Source organism: Tachypleus tridentatus, chromosome 1 (genome assembly GCF_004210375.1).
Source record: "Tachypleus tridentatus isolate NWPU-2018 chromosome 1, ASM421037v1, whole genome shotgun sequence".
NCBI lineage: Eukaryota > Metazoa > Arthropoda > Merostomata > Xiphosura > Limulidae > Tachypleus > Tachypleus tridentatus.
The window spans coordinates 57,726,474-57,751,719 of NC_134825.1; the positions used below are offsets into that span (position 1 = coordinate 57,726,474).

Below are 25,246 nucleotides of genomic sequence, written 5' to 3' on the forward strand. Positions count from 1 at the left end.
GATGGTTCATTTACTCCATCCATGTATTAATCTCTTTAATACCCCACTCTTGCATTAAAAAAAATTGCATATAGTTTCTCTCCCCAGTACCTTGCTGCTTAAGTATGTACTGTGTTTTCTTTGGAACGTTCTCCTTTTGAGAAACTAAGTCCATTAAAAGATAGCAAGACAGTTTTGGACCATCCTGTAAAGAAGTGGGATGACATCCCACCTCACCCCACCCCACTTAAAGCACTTGCCAAAACAACTGACCACAGACAATGTCAATGCTATAAGGGTTGTTCCAAATGAGAATAGTTATGCAATAATTATGGGAAAATTGAATGGGATTGTATTGTGTCAAATAGTGATGGCAAAAAATTTGTTGAAATTATTCAGAACTGTTTTCTAAACCAAAGTCTAAGATAGACATCAGGGATGTCATTTTAGGTTTAGAGCAAACCATTAATGATGCCATTGTTGCAAAAGCAGAAGTGTGGGATAAATTAGAGAAGAATAATTCTTGCATAATTAGGCTCAATGTTTCACTGTATGTTGAGGTTAAATATTAGTTCCTAATTTTCAGAAAGCCAATACTGAAGCCATTAGAAAAGGTTTATCATTAAAAAAAAATGAGATGAGTTAAAAGGTAGCATGCACCAAACATAAGAAATTTTCAAATGAATGACTTTTAATTCATGATAGGCATTCTCCTACAAAGAGGAAAACAGTACAGAAGATGAAACCTGACTCACTAAAGACAAAGAGGAAAATAAGAATTTATGCTGTAAGATTAAACAAAAAAATGATTTATACACGTAAAGGAAAACTGGGAATTTAGTTTAAAAAATTAGTTAATTAAAAATAGCTTATAAGTATAGTACTGACTAGAGTAACCTTAATTTTAACTGACCTTGACACTATATATACTAAATCTCTAAAGGTACTAATTGTATCTTCACAAAATTGGAAAAACTTATAGTACATAAAAGTCTATTTTACACAAAAAATCAGATTATTTAATAAAATATATTTACTAAAGATTTAGTAAATATATTTACTATATTTATTCACAAATTTATGAAACTTTTACTGAGCCAGTCTGAATGAACAGTGATTTTTATGCTAAGAATAAAGATACTTCCTTTTATCTTAGTTTAGATATTTCATTTCTAAGTTCTAGAGCAACCTAAATGAATATCAAACTTATCTTTTGGCAAAGTTTTAAAAGTCTATCTCGTTTTTTTATAACACTAATTGTAGCAAAATCATTTGTGGTTCAAGTCTAAAAATATAAAAAAATAAATACCTTTTTTGTCTGTAATAACTGCACAATGTAACAGAAAAAAAACAAAACAGTATTTATCTTAACACTCTTTTTCACAACTGCTTCACTTTTACTGTTTTATCACTTTTAACCATGCCTAACTATTGTGTTACAAGCAATCTATCATCCACTAGGAATCCTGATAGTTTTAGGTAAACAGACTTTCAGGTTATATTATGCAGTGTTCCTTGGTTAATGATTATGAAATGCTCATTCAATTTCCCCATTGGTCTTTCATAACCCAAAAAGTTTCTAATTTTTGCATTTTAGTTACATATATTAAAAAATACATAAGTGTAAAAAAGAATTTTTATACAAAACCAAGGAATTTAACATTTACTTATAAGCCTGATGATGGCAGCTGCTTTTATAAGCCTTCTCTTTTCTATGTTCATTGTTCAAAAACTAATTCATATAACTTTCAGAAAAATTATAGGCACTAAACCAGTATGTCCCAAAACTATTATAATTTATCTAGCTTTCTAAACAAGTCATAAAGAGATTAGAAGAAATCCATTGGTCTTTGAATCAGACTTCAGCCCACACACAGATTATTTGCTTTTCTGGTAAACAATAGAGACTATTGTCAAAATTATTGGTTATAACAGTGTTTTACAACCATGTGTCTGCAGACTGATGTTTGTTTGTCACAATAACCTTGTCAGTGTGTGCAATTTCACAAAAACGGTGACGTAACATTCACATGTAAATTATAATGGTTTTCCATTGTACCTTGAGAGTTTAGAAAGATGGCATACTAGTCTATTATTGAGAATGCCAAAAAGAAAATGCCATTGACAAGCAGGTATAAGCAAACAAGTTATTTCAAACATACAAAGATTTGAGAGAAATTTCCATGATAGGTGTGATGACTTTATGAATATTTCAGAAAATAAGGGGTTTGTATTTTATAATCTGACCTTTCAAAATTTATTGCTTGTTTATCTAATTGGAGGACACTCTGAAATTCATAAAGAAAAAAAATTTAAGATGGAGATTTCAAAGCAGAGTAACAAATAATTTATTTAAATACTTCCTTTTCAAATTTAAACTTTAATACTAAACTATGAACTATAAATTACATTTTAATGCCAAGTTTATTGACACATATTGCAAATAAAACAGTTTAATCAAATACTTTAAAATAAGATTATGGCATATGCACTTAGATCCACCCATATCAAAAGTGTTAAATCTTACAGAAAAAATAAAAAGGTATCTTGGCATTTTGATAGTTCAGTCTCTTAGGCCCTAAAAGGTGTGTTTTTAGTGGTAGGGCAAAAAGGATTTTAAACTGTATTAACAGAGGTTCTGAATACAAACCTAGAGAGGTTATAACTGCACTGCATAGGTTATTGATTAGAGTTTGGAGTACTGTTTTCAGCCTTTGGCTCCTTACCCTAAATTTGGTTTTACAATTTTCAACTTCAAGTTTAAGCTAGTAAAAACATACATATACTGTCTAAAGACTCAAAGTATTCTCTTTCTCAAATCTATTCTCCACACAGTTCCTTAGGTATTTACTCCAGGTTATAAAGAAGTAAAACTTATTTCCTTATTTTGTGGCATTACATGGTTGTGCAAGGTTATTTTTGGGAGTTAGTAATGGTTTTCTGTCGAGTGTCAGAGGAAAGGAAAAATTAAGTTTCTCTACAAAGTTATTTTTTCAATCTAACTGCTTTGCCAATTAACTTTCTGTTTAGAAGAACTAAAGCAATTTGTATTTTGAAACCATTCCAATTGCTAGCTTTGTATTTCATTCTTGAACAAAAGTAGAAGTTGTGACAATATCTTTTTATGAACAAGTTACCATAAATTAGTAAAATTAGGTCCAATAAGTTTTATATGAAAACATAAAGGTAATACTATAACGTATTTATATTAATAAAGAGGTCTAACACATGGCATCATTTAGGCCTACAAGAGTACATCTATTAAAGTAATAGCTGTTATCCCATGGGTAACAAATCAGTAAACAGGTGTGTTATGTATTGTTATTTACTGTATTACTAAACATAAAATAATATATAATTCATATTTTAAAAGGTCCCACAGTTAGCATGAAATGTATTTTAGGTATCTGTGTTTCACATAGGGTGATGACTTTTATGCATTATTGGTTTATATTAATTTAAGGTCAATATATCTACCACAAGGTTAAAAAAGTTAATTTAGTGTCATAAATGAATTGTTAAGGACTAGTAACACTAGCAATATATTATCACTGTTATGTTATTAACTTATTTACATAAAAATGACTTCTGTTTAATAACAATTAGCTCTTGCTAGATAGGAAACACTGAAAATGAAAAATAAGTTTTTTATGCCACTTAAACATTGCATAGTATAATAACCTTTAAGCCTATTTGATTTACAAATTTCTCAGCCTACAGAAACTTCTAGTTTCTTCCAGTCTTTCTAAACTTCTGCCCATTCAACAACATATGCATAACAGTTATCATGTTTTATACATACAAAAGTGTCATTTTTGAAATTTTTTATGCTTGTGATGGTAATCTGAACATAAAAATTCCAAAATGTCCATAATTAGATTTTCTTTCATAATGCTACAATTTTAGTCTGTTATCTATATACATAAATGATACTAATGTCCATCTGTCTGCAAAACTTCAACAGTTTATACCTGATTTGGATATGTCATGATTTTTCAGCATAATAATAGGAAGTTCCTAACAAACTTTTATTACAACTGGATCTGTTAAAAAGGTTTACTGCATGTGTATACTTTTTTTTTAAAGAAATAAGTCAATAACAGCTTTATATCACACAAGAGGAAACACAAAACAGACCCTTGCCAAAATTTAAAAACAGTACCTTATTTTATAACATTTTTTTTTCCTAAATCACTTTCTTAATGGAGAAATGGTACTTCTTTCCTTTCTAATAATGTTCATTAATTTTGTTCATTTATTATTACCAACAAAAATTATTTTCTTGATACAACTTTAAAATTTTTGTAAAGTCAGTTTAAAGCAGAATTTAAAAGTGAATTATTACAAAGAACTGGGAAGATCCAAGTTCCATCTTCTAAATCACACAAGTCTATACACAGAAGTCACCCAGTATTGTCATAAGTTATCTTGCTAAATAGCAAACATTGTACTGTATTTTTCTAGGATCTGTGTGAATTTGTTTTCACTGAATTATATAATTACATTGTTCCAATAATCTTTACTGGTCTCATCACATGAAATCTAAGAACATTTATTGTCAACAAAGATCTATTGGGTTGAGGAATAATTCATGAGCATTTTTTCAAGTTAAAAAATATATTCATAAATGAAATGCTTTCACAAAATATTTCATGTCATTTGGTAGATAATTTTTTGCTCTAATAGATGGTGTGTTTGATTTTCATATGTCTTTAATTTTTGCTTTCATTTTCAGCTAATTAAATGGAATGTCAAGTGGACAAAATCGAGCATTTTCGACACCATCTGCTTTTCGCATTTAATTTCTTGCAATTTCGTTTAAAACAATGCATACTATATACCTAGGTATTACATGAAATAAAGTATCATAATAAATGTTTTGGGTGTAATGTGTTCATGCATTGAAGTATTGTATAGTCTTGCATGTAATGCTTGAATAAAATTATTTAAAAACGCTCACGAATTATTCCTCAACCTAATAGTTTCAGTAAAATTGTGAAGACTTGCAAGAAGGGACTCAAAAAGAGCAGTATTAGTCATACCATCAGCTTGTCAGAGCTTAATCCTAAACTGTTTTATCTGATGATGTCCATTAGGTGAAATGAAGAGTAATTTAAATGCACATTTAGACAAACCCAAAGCAAGATGAAAGCAGGAAAATTAGTTTCATGTAGAAATATCAACAAATTCCATGAATCACACAACTCTATTGCAGACCTTCAGCATTCTATGATAAATAGTTCAACATATATGAATACTGGTAGTTTTTCTCCCAGTATTTTAAAAGAGGGCAAAAGTCAGATATATGAGCTTTTATATTTCTATTGTAGTAGGTCAATACACAGGGCAATTATCAAATGATTGATTACATGCTTCCTGTTTTTAAAAGAATTTATAAAAGCTTCTCAGAAATACAAAGCCAGTCCATAGTTTAGTTGTATGAAAAATTAGTCTGGTAGATCTGCATTATAATCAAATATGGTATCATGATTTTACTAAAAGGAAATCATGTTTTAGTAATCCAGAAGTTCTTTGCATTTTGTTTTTACGAGAAGGAATGACTATTTTGTCACTGATGTCATACAGGACAATTACGTCTATCAACGTTGTCCGTTTCCTTCCCCAAAATATGTCCATGCCTAAAATGAAACAGTTTTAATTAATGGCACTTTGATTTTAACACCAAAATTTATTTTGATAGCATCACACAGAAAATTAGTTAAGAAAACCACATCAGTAGATGCTGGTAAAAGACTAATTGTATTGTAGAGTAAATGGATAAAAGTAAAAAAAAAAAAAAAAAGATTTAGATGCCGATCAAATCAGACCCTTATTAACAGTAGTATGTTTCTGAGGTCAATATTTACATGGATCTTTGCTTCTTGTTATTCATATTAATAACATGAGCAAGGATAGTCATGAAAGTAGTAAAATTTGCTGAAAATATTAAATTGTGGGGTATCTCTAAATGTACTGTGAATTTTGATATATTAAAAAATGACTTTCAAATTGGTAAGTTCAACAAGCATTGAGCAATTAACATTAATTAAAGTAATTCATTTGGGTAATATAAGTTGGATCACATTTTATATATACATATGGGATTCCACTCAATAGTATGATCGAAAAAGGATCCTGACAAACTAACAAAGTAGACCGTGATAAACAATACAAACCACTGAAACAAAGTCAAAAGTTCAACAGAATCTTGAGGCAGCAGTTCCTAATCTGTTTGTCACTACAAAAACACACACACACACACATACACACGAAGCATCACAAGATGCATTTAATATAATTTATACTGAAATAATCTGTGATGTTCATTTTGCCTTGCTTAAAAACCCAAGAGACCCAGGAAATGTTAAGAAAAAATGCCTCAAACCCTTAAATTACAGAGGCACAGACAGTTAAAACCAAATATATATGTATATATACAGATAATTTATGAACAAAGGACCTGTTGATCTAGCAAACCAGCCTTTATTACAATTAGGCCTACTTTTGTTCTGAATTCAAGCTTTGGAAACTGACTTGTGTTGCTTTAAGTTATTTTGAGTGATGTCTGGAGGTTATGCAACTTTGTCTCAAAATGAGGTCATATAGGACATAAATGTAGGGTGTAATTATAGTCATTGATTACAAGTGAAATAGTCGTTTTTCTATAGAAACCACATGGTATGCCTAACTTTGAAAACTGTGTACAGATTTGGTATTTTTACTTAACACTAAGGGTATTAATTTACTAGAAAAGATTCAGATGAAGGTTACCTATATGGCTACAGAGATTGAAGAGTTACTGCATAGCGATAGGTTAAGCTTTATTTTCTACTGAGATGAGAGGTTAGATTATTAAAGTTAAGATGGTTATCTAAGAGATCCCAACAGGATATAAACTTCCAATTTCTTTATGTTGCATTCCAAATATGACAGGACAAGTGGACATCATTTAGAACCAGTTAATACTTTCTAATATGCAAAAACTGTCTTAATATTTCCATGGCACCTAATATTTTCTCCCATTTTATTTGTACATAGAGCCATTCTAAATGCAACTTAAATCTAGAATAGTTCTGGAGTCATGAAAATCCAGAACTATTATCATGCTCTTTGAGCTCTAAATTAAATTTTGTTTCTAGGATTTTAATAGCAAATTCATAATTCATGTTTTCTCAGGAATGAAGCACTTAGGTTGGACAACATGTTACTACTTTTGCACCATTTTTTTTTCCCCCTCTCAAAATCAACCAATCAATGTGCATGTTTAGATTTAGATGATGCCAATGGCAGTTTGTTCAGGCAATACTATCATGCAATCTTTATCATTGACTCATTCCTGTGAAAGTAAACAGTTATAGGTGGCTCCCATTTCCTGGTATGAACAGTAGTGAATACAGATGAGATGCATCTGGGTCCTAATCTTTTGAGCTGGCTCCTAGATCTTAAAATATTTGTTAAGGCCTTCCTCAGGCCCAAAATTATTATAAATTTACATACTTGAAAAGCATCTGTTTATTAAGAACAGTTATGTAATTGTCTCATGAAACCTGTAAATTATGATATATTTACAACATATTCTACAATCTGCTTTTCCCTCCATTTACCACTTTACTGAATATCTAAGTAAATTAGTGTGTGCATTTTCTTATAACAAACCCACATTGGGCTATCTGCTGAGCCTACCAAGGGGAAGCAAACCCCTGATTTTAGCATTATAAATCCATAGACATACTGCTGTACTAGCAGGGAGCCATAAATTAGTGATTATTGATACTATAGTAATAGGGAATAAAGATCATTGTAACTTTTTTTCAGATCTGAAGATTGAATATGTGTATTCCAAAATATTTGAACCTTCTATGAATAAAAATGTTTTGTATTTTTGCCAACTGTCTTCATCTTTATTATAAGCTATCAGGATTATTCACCATTTTAGGTTAGAGCAGCTTTTATACAAGGACAGATTGCAATCTCTTGGGGTGTTTTTACTGAAGGGAAGATTAGCTCAAAGAGACATGACTGACAGTTTTTAAGACAGAAGGGGAGAATCCATAAATACATATTATATTCTGATTAATATTTTGCAGGCAAAAAGGCTTAAGGGCACATTGTGTAAGTGTGGAAAAACTGAAATATGACAATTTCATTTCAGACAAAGTTACATTGATGATCAGCCAATGAAACAGCTTGCACTTAGATATGTTACAAATTACAAATGAAGTAGTTTAATAGGCTTGTTATACACTTCAGATCAAGGCTCAATGCATGAATAAAGGAGTTTCTAAATGTAATTTGAAGAAATGTTTGGTTGAAAATGAAATAAACATAATATACAGATAACAAAGGACAATTTAGTCCTTCAAGGCTGTCTTTGCATACCCACCTTCGAGAAAAGTAAAAATTTAAATCCATCCTTTATTTTTTAGAAAATTATTAAATCTCTTCTTAAAATTGATTCCAAGAGTTAAACTACTAACTGCAGCCTAGCCAATTTTTGTAACTCTTATTAAATTTGTGTCCTCTCATACAGAATATAGTGCACATAAGAGGTTTTTAACTCATCTAACACCTTGAATAAATTTGCTAACTTCAATACAATCATCTCTTATCCATCATTTCCCAAGAAAAATACATTAATATTAAACATAACAGATCTTAACTTATACCTTCCATCCAAGATAATTTCTAATATTAATACTGTTTAAAAGCAATTGAGATTCAACTGATGAGGTTTTTTAATATATTCCCTTGGCTCTTAAGTAAATTAATCGTTACTAAACAATAAAACTGTAAACCCGTAATACTTAATAGTATTAATTATTATTAAAATAAATTGTAATAGCGTTAACAACTTTGAAATTCTGAGTTACAGTTATACCAGTACAATTAGCCACAATTTATTAGTATAGTTATTTAACTGTTAATAACAAACTGTGACAAAGTGAGGTTAAATTCTTAGACTTAAGTAACTTAAATGTCACAATCAGTTTTCGTAATCATATTGTTATTGATACAATATTGTTATGCTGCAAATTATACACACTATGTGTTAATTGCAGTATAACGACGTTATTATGCGACATTGGATGTTAATACTAACGCAATATTACTCTCTGCTTCTGTAATATATATGCATATTACTGGCAAGTGTTACCTTTAAAAGTCAAGTTTTTTACACGTTATTTTCACATTTTTAAACTAACGACTTTTTAACATTTAATTTATCAATCATTATATAATTATTTTAGTTCAGTTACAATAACATTATATTTAAAATGAAAAAAATATTCATTCCCAAACTACTCACAAGTATGTTATATTCCAAAACAATAAAAGTCTAATTTCCAGTTGTCTATTCTGAGCATCCTTGAAGTACGCCTCATGAAAGCAATACACGCCGACATGCTTCTACATCAAAATGGCGAGAAAAAAAGTTAACGGTTTATTATATTCATATGCAAGCTAATGAATAATCCAACAATATAATTAAATCAAGCTTATATAACGGTTGTAAACGTAGAATCAACATCAAAGAAGCTAATTAAAGTTGTAGTAATACTTTATTTTCGTTAAACATAAAGTCATCACAGACAGCATATTATTTTTAAAATAAAATTATACTAAAATAAAAAACAAGACCTAAATATACGGTTTTGTCATAAAATCAAATCTGTCTCAAGAAATGTACAAACACTTCATTACACAAAATAAAATCGTCAAACATGCTTGTCCTTCCAGCCGTGTGGTCATGTTATGGTCAACCCCACTATTCGTTGGTAAAAGAGTAGCCCAAGAGTTGGCGGTGGGTAGTGATGATTAGCTGCCTTTCCTCTAGTCTTGTAGTTTTGCGCAGAATTCAAAAACAAACAAACAATACACAAAAAAAATACCAATTGCATAATTCAGATGGCATATATTTTATTATACGATCATAATTCACGGATATATTTGGTGTACACAGAAACAACTGTTTGTAACATGTGGTGAATTAGTTCAAGTGTTCAAGTTGTACACCGTTGGCATTCATGCCATATTGACATCATCGAATAAGCGATCTATAAACGTTCATCGAGATGTCTGCTGGGACACACATCTCTTCAACTGCTTTTTTCTCCGAGTGTTACAGGTGTTATACCATACACTTTATTCTTCAGGTAACCCTACAAGTAAAATTAAGTGGGGTTAAACCTAATGAACACTCTTTCTTCGTCCCATCCATTGTAAAAAGTTTTGAAAAAGTTTCATCAAGGTTACTCCTGACCTCACAATAGAAATGTGGGGGATTCCTATCTGGTTAAAAGTAAACGCCCTCATCTATATAAAGCTGTTGAATTTTGGGTACAATTAATATTTGAAGCATGTTGAGGTACACAGGTTCAGTAACTGTCCCAATAAAAAAAAGAACAGTCCAACCAAACCCATGGCCGACAAACCACACCAGAGTGTAAGTCCTGGTAAATTCACATCTCTTTACACATGAATATGTGGGTTATTACGAAACCACTACGTCCAACTGTGATGATTAACTTTGTCATTCAGCCTGAATATAGCATTATCAGACAAAACAGTCTTGTTGACAAACTGTGCAACTTCAGCTACCTGATTCTACGAACAGGATCATCTTCATTCATAGTTTGTTTGTGTAGCATTTCCAATTCGCACGCCATTGTACACTCGCCATAATGATTCCCGTTGCCTCATGGCTTTTCTTGGTGATCATATGAGTTGTTACAACAACTTAGTAGAAGTGGCAGAACTGGTAAATGTGCGGCGTCTTCCAGATCGTTGCTTGTGCACATCTTGCACAGTACCGTCTACCTAAAACCTAACACTGATGCGTAAAATGGCCTGTTGCGATAGAGGTTCTGTTGCAGATTTACGTCTCCATTGCTGTTAGACTTCACACACATTCTGAAATTTCCAATATCACTTCAATACCAATTTGCACTGCTCGAACGTCAAGTGTACGTACAACATGTTTACAATAATATTTTTTTCTGAAAAACAAGAAACGAGTATGAATTAACGATTATTGTGTGCGTGTCTGTGTGTGTACAATTTTTTGAGAAACCCTTTGTAATAGTACTATCTGTTGTTTGTTGTATGTTCATGTGCCTATTTCGCTCAGTGTGGATGGATCTTTTTCCAAATTGTTAAAGAAGTTTATTAGGTCAAATGTGTGGTTACACACATATTTTCAGTTTTGCATTTGCTTTTTGTCATTTTCATGTTTTTTTTTTTTGCGTTTCTACTACTGCTACTTTGCCCCTGTTGATGGATCTTCAGCAAAGTTGGTATAAAAATTTGTTGGGTTTATACGGAGATACATGCGTATTTGAGTTTTTACATTTTATGTTTTACAGTTTTTATGGGCGTTCTTGCGTATTTTGTAATTACATATAAGAGAATCAACTTTTTATGTTCTAAGATAATCTTTCACTAATCATTAATTTACATAGCATTCGTGCAGTGGACAGATAATCCAGCTAGTTTATTAATATGATAAAATATTTTATTACAAAACTCGGTAAACGGGCTACTTTTGAGAGGTGACCCTTTATAAAATGGGGATCATAAACAAGTCAATAAACTAACAAGAAAAATAATTGTGAAATAACCAATCATTTTAAATCGCTTCAAGTTATTATCATATAATATCCCATCAGTTCTCTTTCCATCACTGTTAGTTTGAGCGTTATAATCAGATCTTGTTTTTTTTAATAATCTTCTCATTTAAATAAAAATTACCTTTCCAATAAAGACACAGCTATTTAAAATTTAGAAAGAAAAGACCAAGATACAAAACCCTATCATTTACTTTCCTGTGAGAAAGAAATCTATAGATTTCTGTAACAAGGTCGCGGATTCAAATTCCTTCCAAAACTTGTTGATCCTTTAACAGTGAGAGCATTATAAGATGAAGATTAATACCACTATTCATTGGGAAATAGCAGATATGAGTTGGTGGTGAGTGGTATTGAAAAGCTGCCTTTTCCTTAGTTTATTGCTTCAAAAGTAGATATAACGAAACTTAAGAATACACAAAACATGTTCAAAGTCAAAATTCGGTTTTAACTCAAAAAGGTGTTGACATCTGATAAAGTGCAAAATAAAATAGCTCTGTATAACCTACATTTCATCATTTTACTCACGTGCTATGAAACTGAATCTAAATTCAGTGATGACGATTTGTTTATGATTTGAATTTCGCGCAAAGCTACTCGAGGGCTATCTGCGCAAGCCGTCTTTAATTTAGCAGTGTAAGACTAGGGGGAAGGCAGCTAGTCATCACCACCCACTGCCAACTCTTGGGCTACTCTTTTACCAATGAATAGTGAGATTGACCGTACTTTATAACGCCCCCACGTCTGAAAGGGCGAGCATGTTTGGCGCGACCGGAATGAGAACCCGCGACCCGCGGATTACGAGTCGAACGCCTTAACACGCTTGGCCATGGCGGACCCAGTGATGTCGAGTAAAACCACTTTTAGAGAAAAATATATATCTAAAAACGGCTTGTTTGGGTTGAAAAAATTTTTATGTAGAGGAGCGAATAACATTTCGACCTTCTTAGGTCATCGTCAGGTTCACAAAGAAAGAAAGAGGTAACTGACCGATAACTGACCACATGTTTGAAGGGGGTTGTGTAACTGAGTGTAGGAATGTAGAGGACGTGCTTAGATGTTTGAATATATAAATATATATTTTAATATAGGTATGAAGGTGTTCCTTTGTATTGCTTTATTTTGGGCGTGAGGTGTTGTATAAGTAAGGCTTCTTTAATTTTGCGTTTGTTTATGTTTTTTTCTTTATTTAGTGAAACACCCAAATACATATATATGAATCTAAATTCAACTTAACTCTTAATTCATCACGTCACATTTTGGTTTGCTCTTGTATGCATTAGGAGCCATTTTACAGAATAAATGTATTTCATTCCCTTCTGTGTGAGAGGGTGTTAACGAAAATACCAGTTTTTTTTAATAATTTGAGTTTGATGTAAAAACTGTATTCAAACGTTTACGTAAAATAATAATGTTCCTACTTAGCCTGAAAGAATTCTTATTAAAAAAAAAAAAAGAATGAAAACAGGACATATAAAGTGTCACATGTGAATATGAATAGAAACACATAAGACAGGCGTCACGTTTCGTTCCTTTAAAATAATATAAAAATAACACTAAGGCCACATGCATAGAGAGGAGTTTTAAGTAAACATCAATATGTTACAGGTCATAAAATATTTTGAGATAAAATTCTTCATCTACAACAACCTAAAATTAAAAAGAATGTGACTCTTTAAAAAATATAAAAATTATTAAAACAAATTATTTTTTTACTAAACCGTGGTAATGACCAAAGCAACATCAGACGTATTTGGGAAGATCTCTTCAAAGTGCATCCACTTAACTTCTAACCAACATTCTGTCATCTATGTTTTTTGTCTTTGCAAGGATCCATAAGCCTTATATTACTTGTTACTGATCATACTTGAAGTGGACAGGCCAATGTTCTTTTGAAACTTGTAAAATGATCCATTACCAATAAAACTTTTTGTTATGCTTATACATTGTTGTTTGCTTGTCTATTGTTACTATTACACACATTATCAAGTAGATTACACGAGACTGCCTAGTGCCTCAACTGTGAACCTACAGGCTTAGAACGCTAAAATTTTGGTTTCTATATCTGTGATGGGTAAGGCACACATAGCCCATTGTGTATCTTTGCGCTTAGCAACAACCAAATCAAACCAAGATTACATGGGATTGGAAAGGATGAAAACGTATAAGAAAGAATAGGAATGAACAGCAACGCCTGGTGACATTCTTGATTTGAGCTAAACTATTCGAAATGGTCTCTGGAAACCATTTAAATATCATTAAATAATTTAATATTAAAAGTTACCTTTCCACTAATTTGTGTTTATGCTACGCATTTAACTATGTTCTTGACAAAATATTTCATTTTACATACGTTACTTTATAGTTTTAATTTACATGCGATTTACAAGGTCTAATGCTGTTACTATATTTCTACATGTTATTACAGCGTCAATGTCAATATTTAATTATGTATTTTAAAGATTAAAGTAAAAACACAATTTCCAAGGCAATTGTACTGTCCATGGGGTTTTAGCAAATTTGCTGTTTCCATTTTACAAATCAATTATTATAACATATATTATTCATTATTTGAATGATGCAGTTATTATAACAATAATATAATTTACATATCTTTATCATCCTGAAACAAACAAACTTATTCTTTCACTTGCATAGTTTATGTTAATTCTCTAAGTCATTCGCATTTTAACATTTATGGTAATTCATTTTGCTGCGACTAATTATAATAAATGAATAACTTAATGTTTATCCATTCATTTGCAATAAAAAATTAAAATTTCACAAAACTTTGAGACTATCTAATATTAAGACCACTGTTTTGAAGGAAATACAGACATGTTCACATGATAAAACACATACAGTGTGGTCTATTTCAACAGTAGATGACAAGTTTTAACCTTTGACCATTAGTCACATTGAAAACAGCATTACGTGTTTGTTTCCGCATCTTTCAAAACGTTACGTATATTTAAATTTAGTAATTTTCAAATACACACATGAACATAACGGACTTTTAATTATAACGTTTCGACTGTTACATTTTATAGAAAGATAATGAGTTACAAAATAGTGTTCTGCGATTTTCTTATAAAACCTTTTTATCATAACCTGATATACTCGCTACCTATAGTATGTTTAAAATATTAATATTTATCGTATTGGAAACGACTGTTACATCACCCTGGTAACTTACGAGAACAATTTGAATGCAGTATTGCTTCATTATAGAACCACCAGTTATAACACTTTCTGAGATATAATGCTGTGGAATTCTTGGTTCCCCAAAATTTAAGAAACTAATGGCTATTGGAGGATCCATAAGAGATTTCATAACTTATCTGTATCTGGTCATAACTTACGTCATTAAAGAGAAAATGGTATTGCAGCAGGTTTAGAGTTGTGTTTGGCTGAACACCTAGAAGAAGATTTATACTAGTTGGAATGGGAGCTATTCCAGGAACTATGATACATATATACAATGCTCTACATATGTCCAGCAAAAGGCTCGAAACAAAATAAACTAAATTGTATGCATTTTTTATAAAAATAAGTAAACATGAGTGTGGCTTGTTTCTAGAATAACGAACAGTTTGTATTGATATTTTATTTTATATTATAGTTTTTATCTTATCTATGTTTTTATGTCTGTTTTACTCAGGTAAATGAACAGTTATTTTATTTAATTGAATGTTTTAGCATTCTGATAAATCCTTTCATGTTCAGCATCAGTGCCTTCTTGACCAGCTGGTTATAACACTCCTCCACCTATATCATTCTCTGGTGTACACGGCTCTCAAAGGTAGCGTTATAATGAAACAGTACTGTATTCATATTAGACAGTACGAGGACTTTGCAAAAGGAAAACTACATACACTGAAGGAAGGTATTACTTTTTTGTTTTCAACAGAATGGGTGGAATTTAAAAACTGTATCCCAACCATTAGCATAGCTGTACAGAGCACAAACGAACAAGATTTTCTTCTATAAAGACGAAATCGTGTAGTTTTTTGCTCTGTGTGTTAATAATATCCACACTAATGTATTTGAATATAGATTTTATTACCATGGTATTTACATGACATCTAATAAAGTTCTCTTTGTTTTATAAAACTTAAAATGATAGAATTAATGTGCACAGATTTTTTATTTTAATACTTACTGAAATATTATACCCCATAATGAAAATAAATCAAATAATTAAATTAATCAATTTTAATAAAATATATGCTGTACAAATGTTCCGTATTTTACAAGCAGTGAAGAAAGAACATTGTGAAATACGTGAAATCGACGAGCGCAGTCAAACTTATCATTCTTGTAACATCTTAAATGATGATGAATGTATATGATTATATTTGAAATCCTCATTAACAAGAATGCATATATTTATTGTTCAATCTACGTTTAATCAAAGAGCAATCCAGTTACATTTATCAGGTCCCATCAATGAAACTTCCTGGGATACACTAGAGAAAGATGCCTTTATCCAAGATGTATCATAATCATGTGCATGTATTCTATCTTTGAAGATTTTAATAACAAACAAAATAGCTGTGATAAAAATATTGACAAACTATTTTAATTTATTGTTTCTTACGATAAAATCAAGAAAATACATAGCTTTTATTTCACATTTATAAACCCTTCTTGTTGTCTGTCTATCATTACAGAATAAACTTTGCAACCAAAACAAATTTGTATGCCCACTGTGCATTAACTCTGACAATGAAGAACGGATTTTGTGTCACTGAACTTAACAGTCAGCAAAACAAATTCATGTATTCTTACACTTTACATACAGATAAAAAATAAAACACTAAATATACATTAATAAAATTCTCAATATTTGATGACACAATAGGAAATTATTTCCTGCTTCTAAGTTACTATTTTCTGTTTTTGACCTGGAACTCATGTATTCGTCACTTAAATATAATTTTACAATTAAAACACACAAAGATCTACACATAGTCTAAATTTTTGAAGGTGTGATTGTTTAGACACGCAGAAAAATGATAGTATCATCCATCTTACAAGGTGGGTTAAATTGTTTGACAAGCTGTCAGCATAATAAAATTTGATATTTACAAATAACACAAACTAAAATATATATGGATTAGAAATACTGGATCTCCCAGATTATATTATATCTAAGTTAAAGTACAATTCTTGCTATGCATTCTGCTAACTTGTACTCTCTTACCAATCTTTGTTCATCAGTTATCTAACTGCTTCTTGAGAAATAATCCATTCTTCATCATATAATGAAAACAAAAACAAACATGTTTCATCTGATAAATAACAACAAGAACATTAATTGTAGCTTTAGTACAATATAAAGGATATAAAATGTGTTAAATACTTTGTTTCATCACTCTATCACTGGAAAAGTACATATCATGAATATTAAAGTGGACGTTTTTCAATATTGTGATACACTTCTAAATTTTAGCATCTCATGGCAAATGGTATGATCTGCAAGGAAAGATATAATTATCCTTTACATGAAATCAGTTTATAAAGAGGATTCCTGTAGTTTCACATGAAGTATTCACCAACGTGATTGATCGTTTTTCTAAAGTCTTGCATTTCACAGTAATTAACAATACAAAACACCAAATGTACATTTAAGAAATTATCAATATTTCATGGTACACCAGGAAATTATTTACTATTTATAAGTTGGTTCTTTTTGCTTTCAATCTAGGACTCGCATATTTGTCGTTAATACTACCTTTCTTTACAAATATAACTCACCAAAAATCTATACGTATTTCAACTTCAAAGTGTAAGTACTTAGGTATAATATAGTTTTAGTACTTACATGACAATCGTCAACGAAGTTGTTATAAGATTTACGAGGATTTGGTAATGTTCCCTGTTGTAACATAAATAAAGTAAAGTCATAACATATTATCATATAATTCTCCATAAGTTACAGTTATCTAATTCTTATATACAACAATAAAAGTGTCTAGTAGATAACGTTCTCTCATATCATGATCACCGATAAACAAAATGTTTTATGATAAATAGGCGTACAATACTGAGCACATTCTCTGTCAATCTTATAAAATATTCTAGATTATTTACTTCGAGATCTTCATACAGTCGGATTAAAACTTCACAAAAATCATCAAGGCCTTTCTGCCATTTTTGTAAAAATTAAACCTGTCATGTTATGTCCGGTTTTTGGTGTTTGAGAAAGAAAAAAGAAAACGAAGCAACAACCAGTGCTTTCGTTTCCACATATAGACGTTGTTTTACCAGATCACCTGGTGTTGTTGATTTGGCCACTGGTGTAAAGGTGATGTAGTTAGGGAGGAATTAGGACCTTTTATGTTTGTTGATTCTGTGTCTTTGACAAAACTGCTGATCCAATATCCATACCTATGTTACGTGATACTATCGCGACTCAATCATTGTTGTTAGAAGGTATATTGCTGTTAAATTCGAGCTCTGCCAGTGGTGGCTTTGTTCATGTTCCTCTTCATAATATTTATTTAGCATCAGACCTAGTTTCGGGACAAACTGTGGATGTAGTAAGACCTACTCTACCAATTAAGGGTGTATCACTATTGTTGAGAAACGACTTTATTGGGGAAAAAGTTGTGGCCGAATCCATAATTGTCAGCGAGCAGCGGATCACTGTTTCACCTAAAGATGATGTTGCTGAGGAGAATCCCGGTATGTTTCCTTAGTGTTCTGTAACTCGAGCTCAGACTAAAGAATTAAGCTAAAATGATAGACACGTATTCAGAGGACGATATTATAAATCTGTCTCAGATATTATTTGGATCTGATAAGAATCTTGTGAATAATTGTTCTAATGACAATTCCTTGGTGAGTGATAATGATAGAGGTGAGGGATTTAATTCATCTGGTGAAGTACCGTTTGCTAGAAGTAAATTAATCACCAAGCAAGAAAATAACCAAAGATGTTTTTGTTGTTTAAATATTCACTCTTAAAAGATTAATTGGAGGAAGTTCAAAATGGTTATTTTCTAAAAACATTGTGTACTTATGAGGAAATGGAGACCACCAGAGGTGACAGCTATGAAGAGTGGCCTATAGTTTAAAAATCTTTGTTCCCAAAGCATATACTACTGAAATCTTGAAATTTGTCCATGAACAGCCCATGAAAGGTTATTTAGATATTGATAAAATACGTGACAAAAATATGAGACATTTCTTTTGGTCAAAAATTAGGCCAGATGTTACTTAGTTTTGTAAACGTTACCATATCTGTCAACTAGTTGGAAAACACGACAACAAAATTCTTTGAAATTTATTCCAGCTTCCGAGAAACGCCTCAGGCGTGTGACTATTGATTTTTTTGTGGCTTTACCTAAAGATAGTACTTTTGTTGATGCAGTTTCGCGTGTTATGTAATTTTATGATCATTAGGTTATTTGTACTGATTGTTTTATATATTGTCATAATTATTGCAGTTGCATAATTTTTCATAATGCATTATATTCAATGGATTTTTATTAATTTATATATTATATCTTAGTTTAAAATTGTCTAACGCCAACTTTTAAACTGATGGATTCACTATTATATATTTATTTTAATACTGACATTTGTGTAAGTTAAATATATATTTAGAAATGCATGTAATTCATACTGTTAAACGTGAAATTCCTGCTTACTCGCTAAATTTGTAGAAGATTCTCAAGTGTAAGAATCAACAGCGTATGTAAATACCACTATTGTTGTCTCAGCTGAAATTTCTAGAAACTCTTCTCTGAAGCTAATAAGAGGTAACCTATGTAACACGAAGAGACAGTATATATTGCTGGTTTGCTACAGTTGGTATACTATAAACCTCGGAAGCTATAACTGTGGTTAATGTTTATTAATCGGGGAACTACAGATATTTCGCCAGGAATGTTTGTAGTATAGCAGTAAGTCGACGAACTTACAACGTTAAAATCAGGAGTTCGATTCCCCTCGGTGGGCTCAGCAGGTAGTCCAATGTGGCTTTGCTATAAGAAAAAAAAACACGCAAATGTGATAAATTTGATAGATATCGACATTTGATTAATTTCTAAACACAAGTCATAATAAATTACAGGTTGTCCGAGATAACTTATAATAAGCAACAATTTATACAATATGTGATATACAGTTTAACACATATTAATAACTTATGTCATACTTCAACAAATACTTTCCAGATATATTATTGTATAAATTTTCGGCTGTGCTACAAATTTTTGTTGAATTTTTTCTTCAAAAATTTCTTAAAAGATACCGAATGCTTGGCACATTTAATAACCGAAACAGTTTTACTTATTTCTATTTTTAAAGAAAGGCGATAATAACACTAAAGATTGTTTGTTTGCTTGTTTTGAATTTTTCACAAAGCTACGCGAGGGCTATGTGTGCTAGCCGTCCCTAATTTAGCAGTTTAAGACTAGAGGGAAGGCAGATAGTCATCACCACCCACCGCCAACTCTTGGGCTACTCTTTTACCAACGAATAGTGGGATTGACCGTAACTTTATAACGCCCCCACGGCTGTAAGGGCGAGTATGTTTGGTGCGACCGGGATTCGAACCCGCGACTCTCGGCTTACGAGTCGCACGCCTTAACACACTTGGCTATGCCGGGCCCGACACTAACAAATTAAATCGTGGAATAGGTAAGAAGACTAAAATTTAAAAGGAAAAAAATTGTTTGCGCTTTTAAATAAATATAAAGGTTACATTTTAAGGAGATTATTTCTGCGGATGTTATGCAAGGAGGTAAAACATTAATAAGCTTAAAAGAACTTTAATTTGTGATGCTTCGCTTCCTAGTCGCATCCATGAAAAACACTTTTCCTTAGTGAATTTTAGGAACATCATAAAATCTCACCTGAATATTCCTTAAATAAAAGATAGACTAAGAAATCAAGAAAGTAATCGTTGAAAAGTAAATGGAGAGTAACGTATTTACCCCTATTTCTTATTTTTAACCAGTAACAGCATATTTATTTGGCAAACGATATGAAAATATCAGATGTCAAATATTTTTTTAAAAATTATTTTCATTTGTACAGTTCTTTGTGATGTATTAGCAGCAAGTCAAAGGTATTATAACCACCAAGCCGAGGTTTGATACCCAAGGCGGGAGCAGTACAATTAACAAATTACATTTGTTTATTAATAAAAACAACGTATGTAGTTCCACTTTTGAACATCTGTATCACTTAAAAAGTGGCAGATTCATAATACAGGCCGGCGAATTTAAACTTTAAAAGTTGTTTTTAGCTTTTAATAATTGATTTGATTTTCTCTCATTCAGCTACACAGATTTCTAAAATAATATTCATTTTTTTGTCACTTAAGAATTTTTTTACAAAATGAGAAGAAAACAACTCTTACTTAGATCAAATTATTATTTCGTTTAGCACAATGAACATTTTTACTATTAGAACGATCGATAAGGTTTATATCGCAATTGGTCTAGAAAAACGTACATCCATTGGTTCTCAACATTTTAAGCATAACAAAATCTTATCCGATTTCATTGAAAATATTTCACTTGTATAAAATTATATATAACCTTTTGGGAGAAATCTGTACGTGATGGAGAAAAATGGAAATTATTTTTTAATTAAGCGTACAGGAACTACTGTAAAACATGTAAACAATTTCAAGACAATAAGACTATCACAGGCCAGTGTAATCGAATTTGATGTTTAATACTGTATATTTATTCAAATTTTATTGTTGAACTGTTATCTGTTATTATTTTGTATTTAACGTTTCTTTATCAAGAGTGTACTATGCGGATTTTATAAAATTGGTTGTTTTTTTTTTAATTTCGCGCAAAGCTACTCGAGAGCTATCTGCACTAACCGTCCCTAATTTAGCAGTGTTTGACAAGAGGGAAGGCAACTAGTCGAACTAGCGACCCTCGGATTACGAGTCGAGTGCCATAACCACTTAGCCATGTCGGACATTGTAGTCAGTTTGATGACACAAAATAATATATATTTTAACCAATTTTACAGATCCGGCGTGGTCAAGCGTGTTAAGGCGTTCGACTCGTAAGCCGAGGTTCGTGGGTTCGAATCTCGCTCGCACCAAACATACTCGTCCTTACAGCCGTGGGGGCGTTATAATGTAACGGTCAATCCCACTATTCGTTGGTAAAAGAGTAGTCCAAGATCTGGCGGTGGGTGGTGATGATTAGCTGCATTCCCTCAAGTCTTACCCTGCATAATTATGGACGGCTAGTGCAGATAATCCTCATGTAGCTTTGGGCAAAATTCAAACCAAACTGACTGCAATACAACAGAAAATAAATGAACAGTGGAATCGAAACATCTTGAAAAGACAAAATATGAACAATTTTTATCCACTTATTTCAGCATTGATTTTATAAAAGCGTTTAACATAATTTGAATCATTCAAATTGTTTTAAACTGTCTGTCCCGTAAGTTGTACAAAATAGTTACATTAGAAATGTCCTCCCAGTGGAACTGCTTTAGAACTCTAAAACGTGCATTTGCTCTAAGAGCAAACATAATTAAAAAAGAGACACATGATAAAAGGAAGATATGAAATATTTTATTATTAGATACAAAATGAGAATAATGACATGGTATATGGTGAAGCGAAAAATGCCAAAAAAGTAATTATGCAGTGTGTTTAAACGTTTAGGATTTCAAAACCAGCCTAAATTAAATTATTGAAACAATTATTTCTCATTGTGTCAAGGAGTTTGATTTGCAGTCATTATACTGATGGAAAACGTTCAAGTTAATCTCATAATGTTCGAACGGATCAAAGTCTGATGTTGTTCTGGAAGATGGAGGTAGTCACTATGATGCTGTTTGAAGCAATTTTGAACAATAGTAATAAAGTAAGATATCGTAGGTTAGAAATAATCACTTACAATGCTTAGGTGCACTTTTAACCTAATAATTTCCTGTCTGCGTCTGAGAAAGAGATTTTTATATAGGTAGTCGATTATCAAATGCCAATTTTTGTGACATCTTTTACTCTAATGTGGTTGGATGTAGTTAAGTTTTGACTTATAATAAAGAAAACGTTCAACTGAAACATTGTAAGATGTCTGCGATATTTGGAAAGTTTGAGTAAGGTTTTTTCTCCCTCGATCAGCAGATAGGTATTGACAGCTACAGCTATTTTTTGTTTTAATAGCAGGTCAATTCTCTTTCGATTGTCAACGCTGATAGTCTTTGATTGTTTAAACAGTTGTTTTATAAAATGGTATTTTTTTAACGACGTTTCTGCTAGGTGGTTCCCGAAAGTCGTATTGCTGTGAAAGTTAGTAAAATTCTTACTATTATAATTCTTTATATACTAACCACTCTATGTGTGTATCTCAGCATTTATAGACCTTAAGCGTTCACCAGGAACTTTATATGCTTAGCATATATTCCACGTATGTAAATAAGTGAAACTAGGTGAAAATTTCATAATAAAGAGCCTGGTAAGTAAAGAAAAAAATTCAGTTCTCATTCTTATACCGATAATTTCTTTTTGGGAAAGAGTTTGTTTTGTCGAGGAGTTTCGTACAAAACTAAACGTATCTACAACTCCAGGCCCGGCATGGCTAGGTGAGTTAAGGCGTTCGACTCGTAATTTGAGGGTCACGGGTTCGAATCCCCATCGCATCAAACATGCCCGCCTTTTCAGCCGTGAGGGCGTTATAATGTGACGATCAATTCCACTATTCGTGGGTAAAAGAGTAGTCCAAGAGTTGGCTGTGGGTGGTGATGACTAACTGCCTTCCCTCTAGCCTTACACTGCAAAATTAGGGACGGCTAGCGCAGATAGCCCTCGTGTAGCTTTTCGCGAAATTCAAAAACGAACAAACAAATCTTTGCACCAAATGGCATGGAAGTTAGTTGACATATACATTAATTGTTCACGAAAACTCCAAATTGTGCTTTCTTCACTGAAAATTTGAGCAAAGAAAAGAATTCAAAAGTATCTATATTTGTATTTTAGATTTCTAAAAAAACGTATCTTTATACCACGGGCCTGGCATGGCCAAGCGTGTTAAGGCGTGCGACTCGTAATATGAGGGTCGCGGGTTTGCGCCCGAGTCGCGCCAAACATGCTCGCCCTCCCAGCCGTGGGGGCGTTATAATGTGACGGTCAATCCCACTATTCGTTGGTAAAAGAGTAGCCCAAGAGTTGGCGGTGGGTGGTGATGACTAGCTGCCTTCCCTCTAGTCTTACACTGCTAAATTAGGGACGGCTAGCACAGGTAGCCCTCGAGTAGCTTTGTGCGAAAATTCCAAAACCAATCTTTATACCAAATACCATTTAAATTTCCTGAAATATGGTGAAGTAATTGAGTTAAATCCCCCAAATTACGCATTTTTCTTATCTCATCCCTCTAAAAGGACACCAAAATGAGGAAATCTAACATTTTTGTATGTCAATGTATTTAGCATACGAACATTTATATTTATGTCAGTTTTCATCTTAATTGCTGTAAATGACCGCTCAGGAGTCCGAAATATCCATTTTTTGGGTTTTTCACCGTTGACAAAGTACTTAAAAGGCCTAAATAAGAAAAATGGAAAATGATTACTAGACAAATTGGATCAAGATATAATTCTACTAAGTTTCTAGTCAATGTGTCGAGTAATGAAAAAATAGCGGTCGTTTAAAAGGTGTTTGGAAGAGGAAGAAAAAAAGAAGGAAAATGCAACATAAAAAAGAAACAACAGAAAACAGTATGTCTCTCTGAGGAAACATAGTTTGCAACAGAGGCAGTCATGCTACATAAATCCCGATTAAAACATCGATCTAATAGAAAACAATTGCTTTCAGGAGCCTAAGGGAAAACTACGATATAACAATTTTACCAGCAAACGAACGTATTGTCGCGATAATCACAGACAATGAAGAAATCCTAAACTCTAATTGAATACAGACGTCACAGAAAAAAAATTTGCAAACAATGCGAGCTCAGTACATAATAGTTCCGTCTTAGATAGTCCTCACCGAACCACATAAGAAAGCAGTCAGAGATCTGGAGTACAAAAGACACATATAACTGTATTATATTAATAAATATGAAATAGGCTACCATTATGTAAGACAAGAAGATTACTTAAGGAAGTTGAATGCTACTAAATAATGGGATGCGAATATAAACCATTATGTTTTTCAGTGGTATTTACAACTTTAAAATTAGGGGTTGGATTTCCTTCGGTGGACACAACAGATAGTTCAATGTGGCTTTGCTATAAGATAACACACTAAACCATTATTTGGCAATATGTGTGTTTGTGAGTTTGCTTGTAACTAGCGATTTTTTGACTGGTTCCCGAAGAGTGTTATAGGAGACAGAGTTTGGTTCTGATTTCTATATCTTTTCCATGTGTCGAACGGGTACGTAAAGTAGTATATACTATTTCTGTACCATTATTTATCTAACTTCACACTCATATTGTACCATTCTTTAGCTTATAGTATGATAAAGTTTCATTAAGAACAAATAATGAAACTAAATAAACAGACAAAAGAAGAAAAACGTAGTTTGTTTTTACATATTATGTGATTGTTTTTATGTTTTGGTTCATTATAATTTGTTTTCTGATTAAATATTTATCAGTAATTCTTTGATCCGTCAGGACACAAGAAGATTTACAATAAAGAT

At 31.9% G+C, this 25,246-nt stretch overlaps 1 protein-coding gene across 1 annotated transcript in view; it reads right to left on the bottom strand.

Annotated features, from left to right (window-relative positions):
- The window catches only part of LOC143249426 (ubiquitin carboxyl-terminal hydrolase 10-like), a 59,695-nt gene extending 50,308 nt beyond the window's left edge, over window positions 1-9,387 (bottom strand). Inside the window, exon 1 of the mRNA XM_076499261.1 lies at window positions 9,287-9,387. The gene's annotated coding sequence lies outside the window, so the exon portion shown is untranslated. The remainder of the gene's footprint in view (window positions 1-9,286) is intronic.
- Window positions 9,388-25,246: the final 15,859 nt, after the last annotated feature.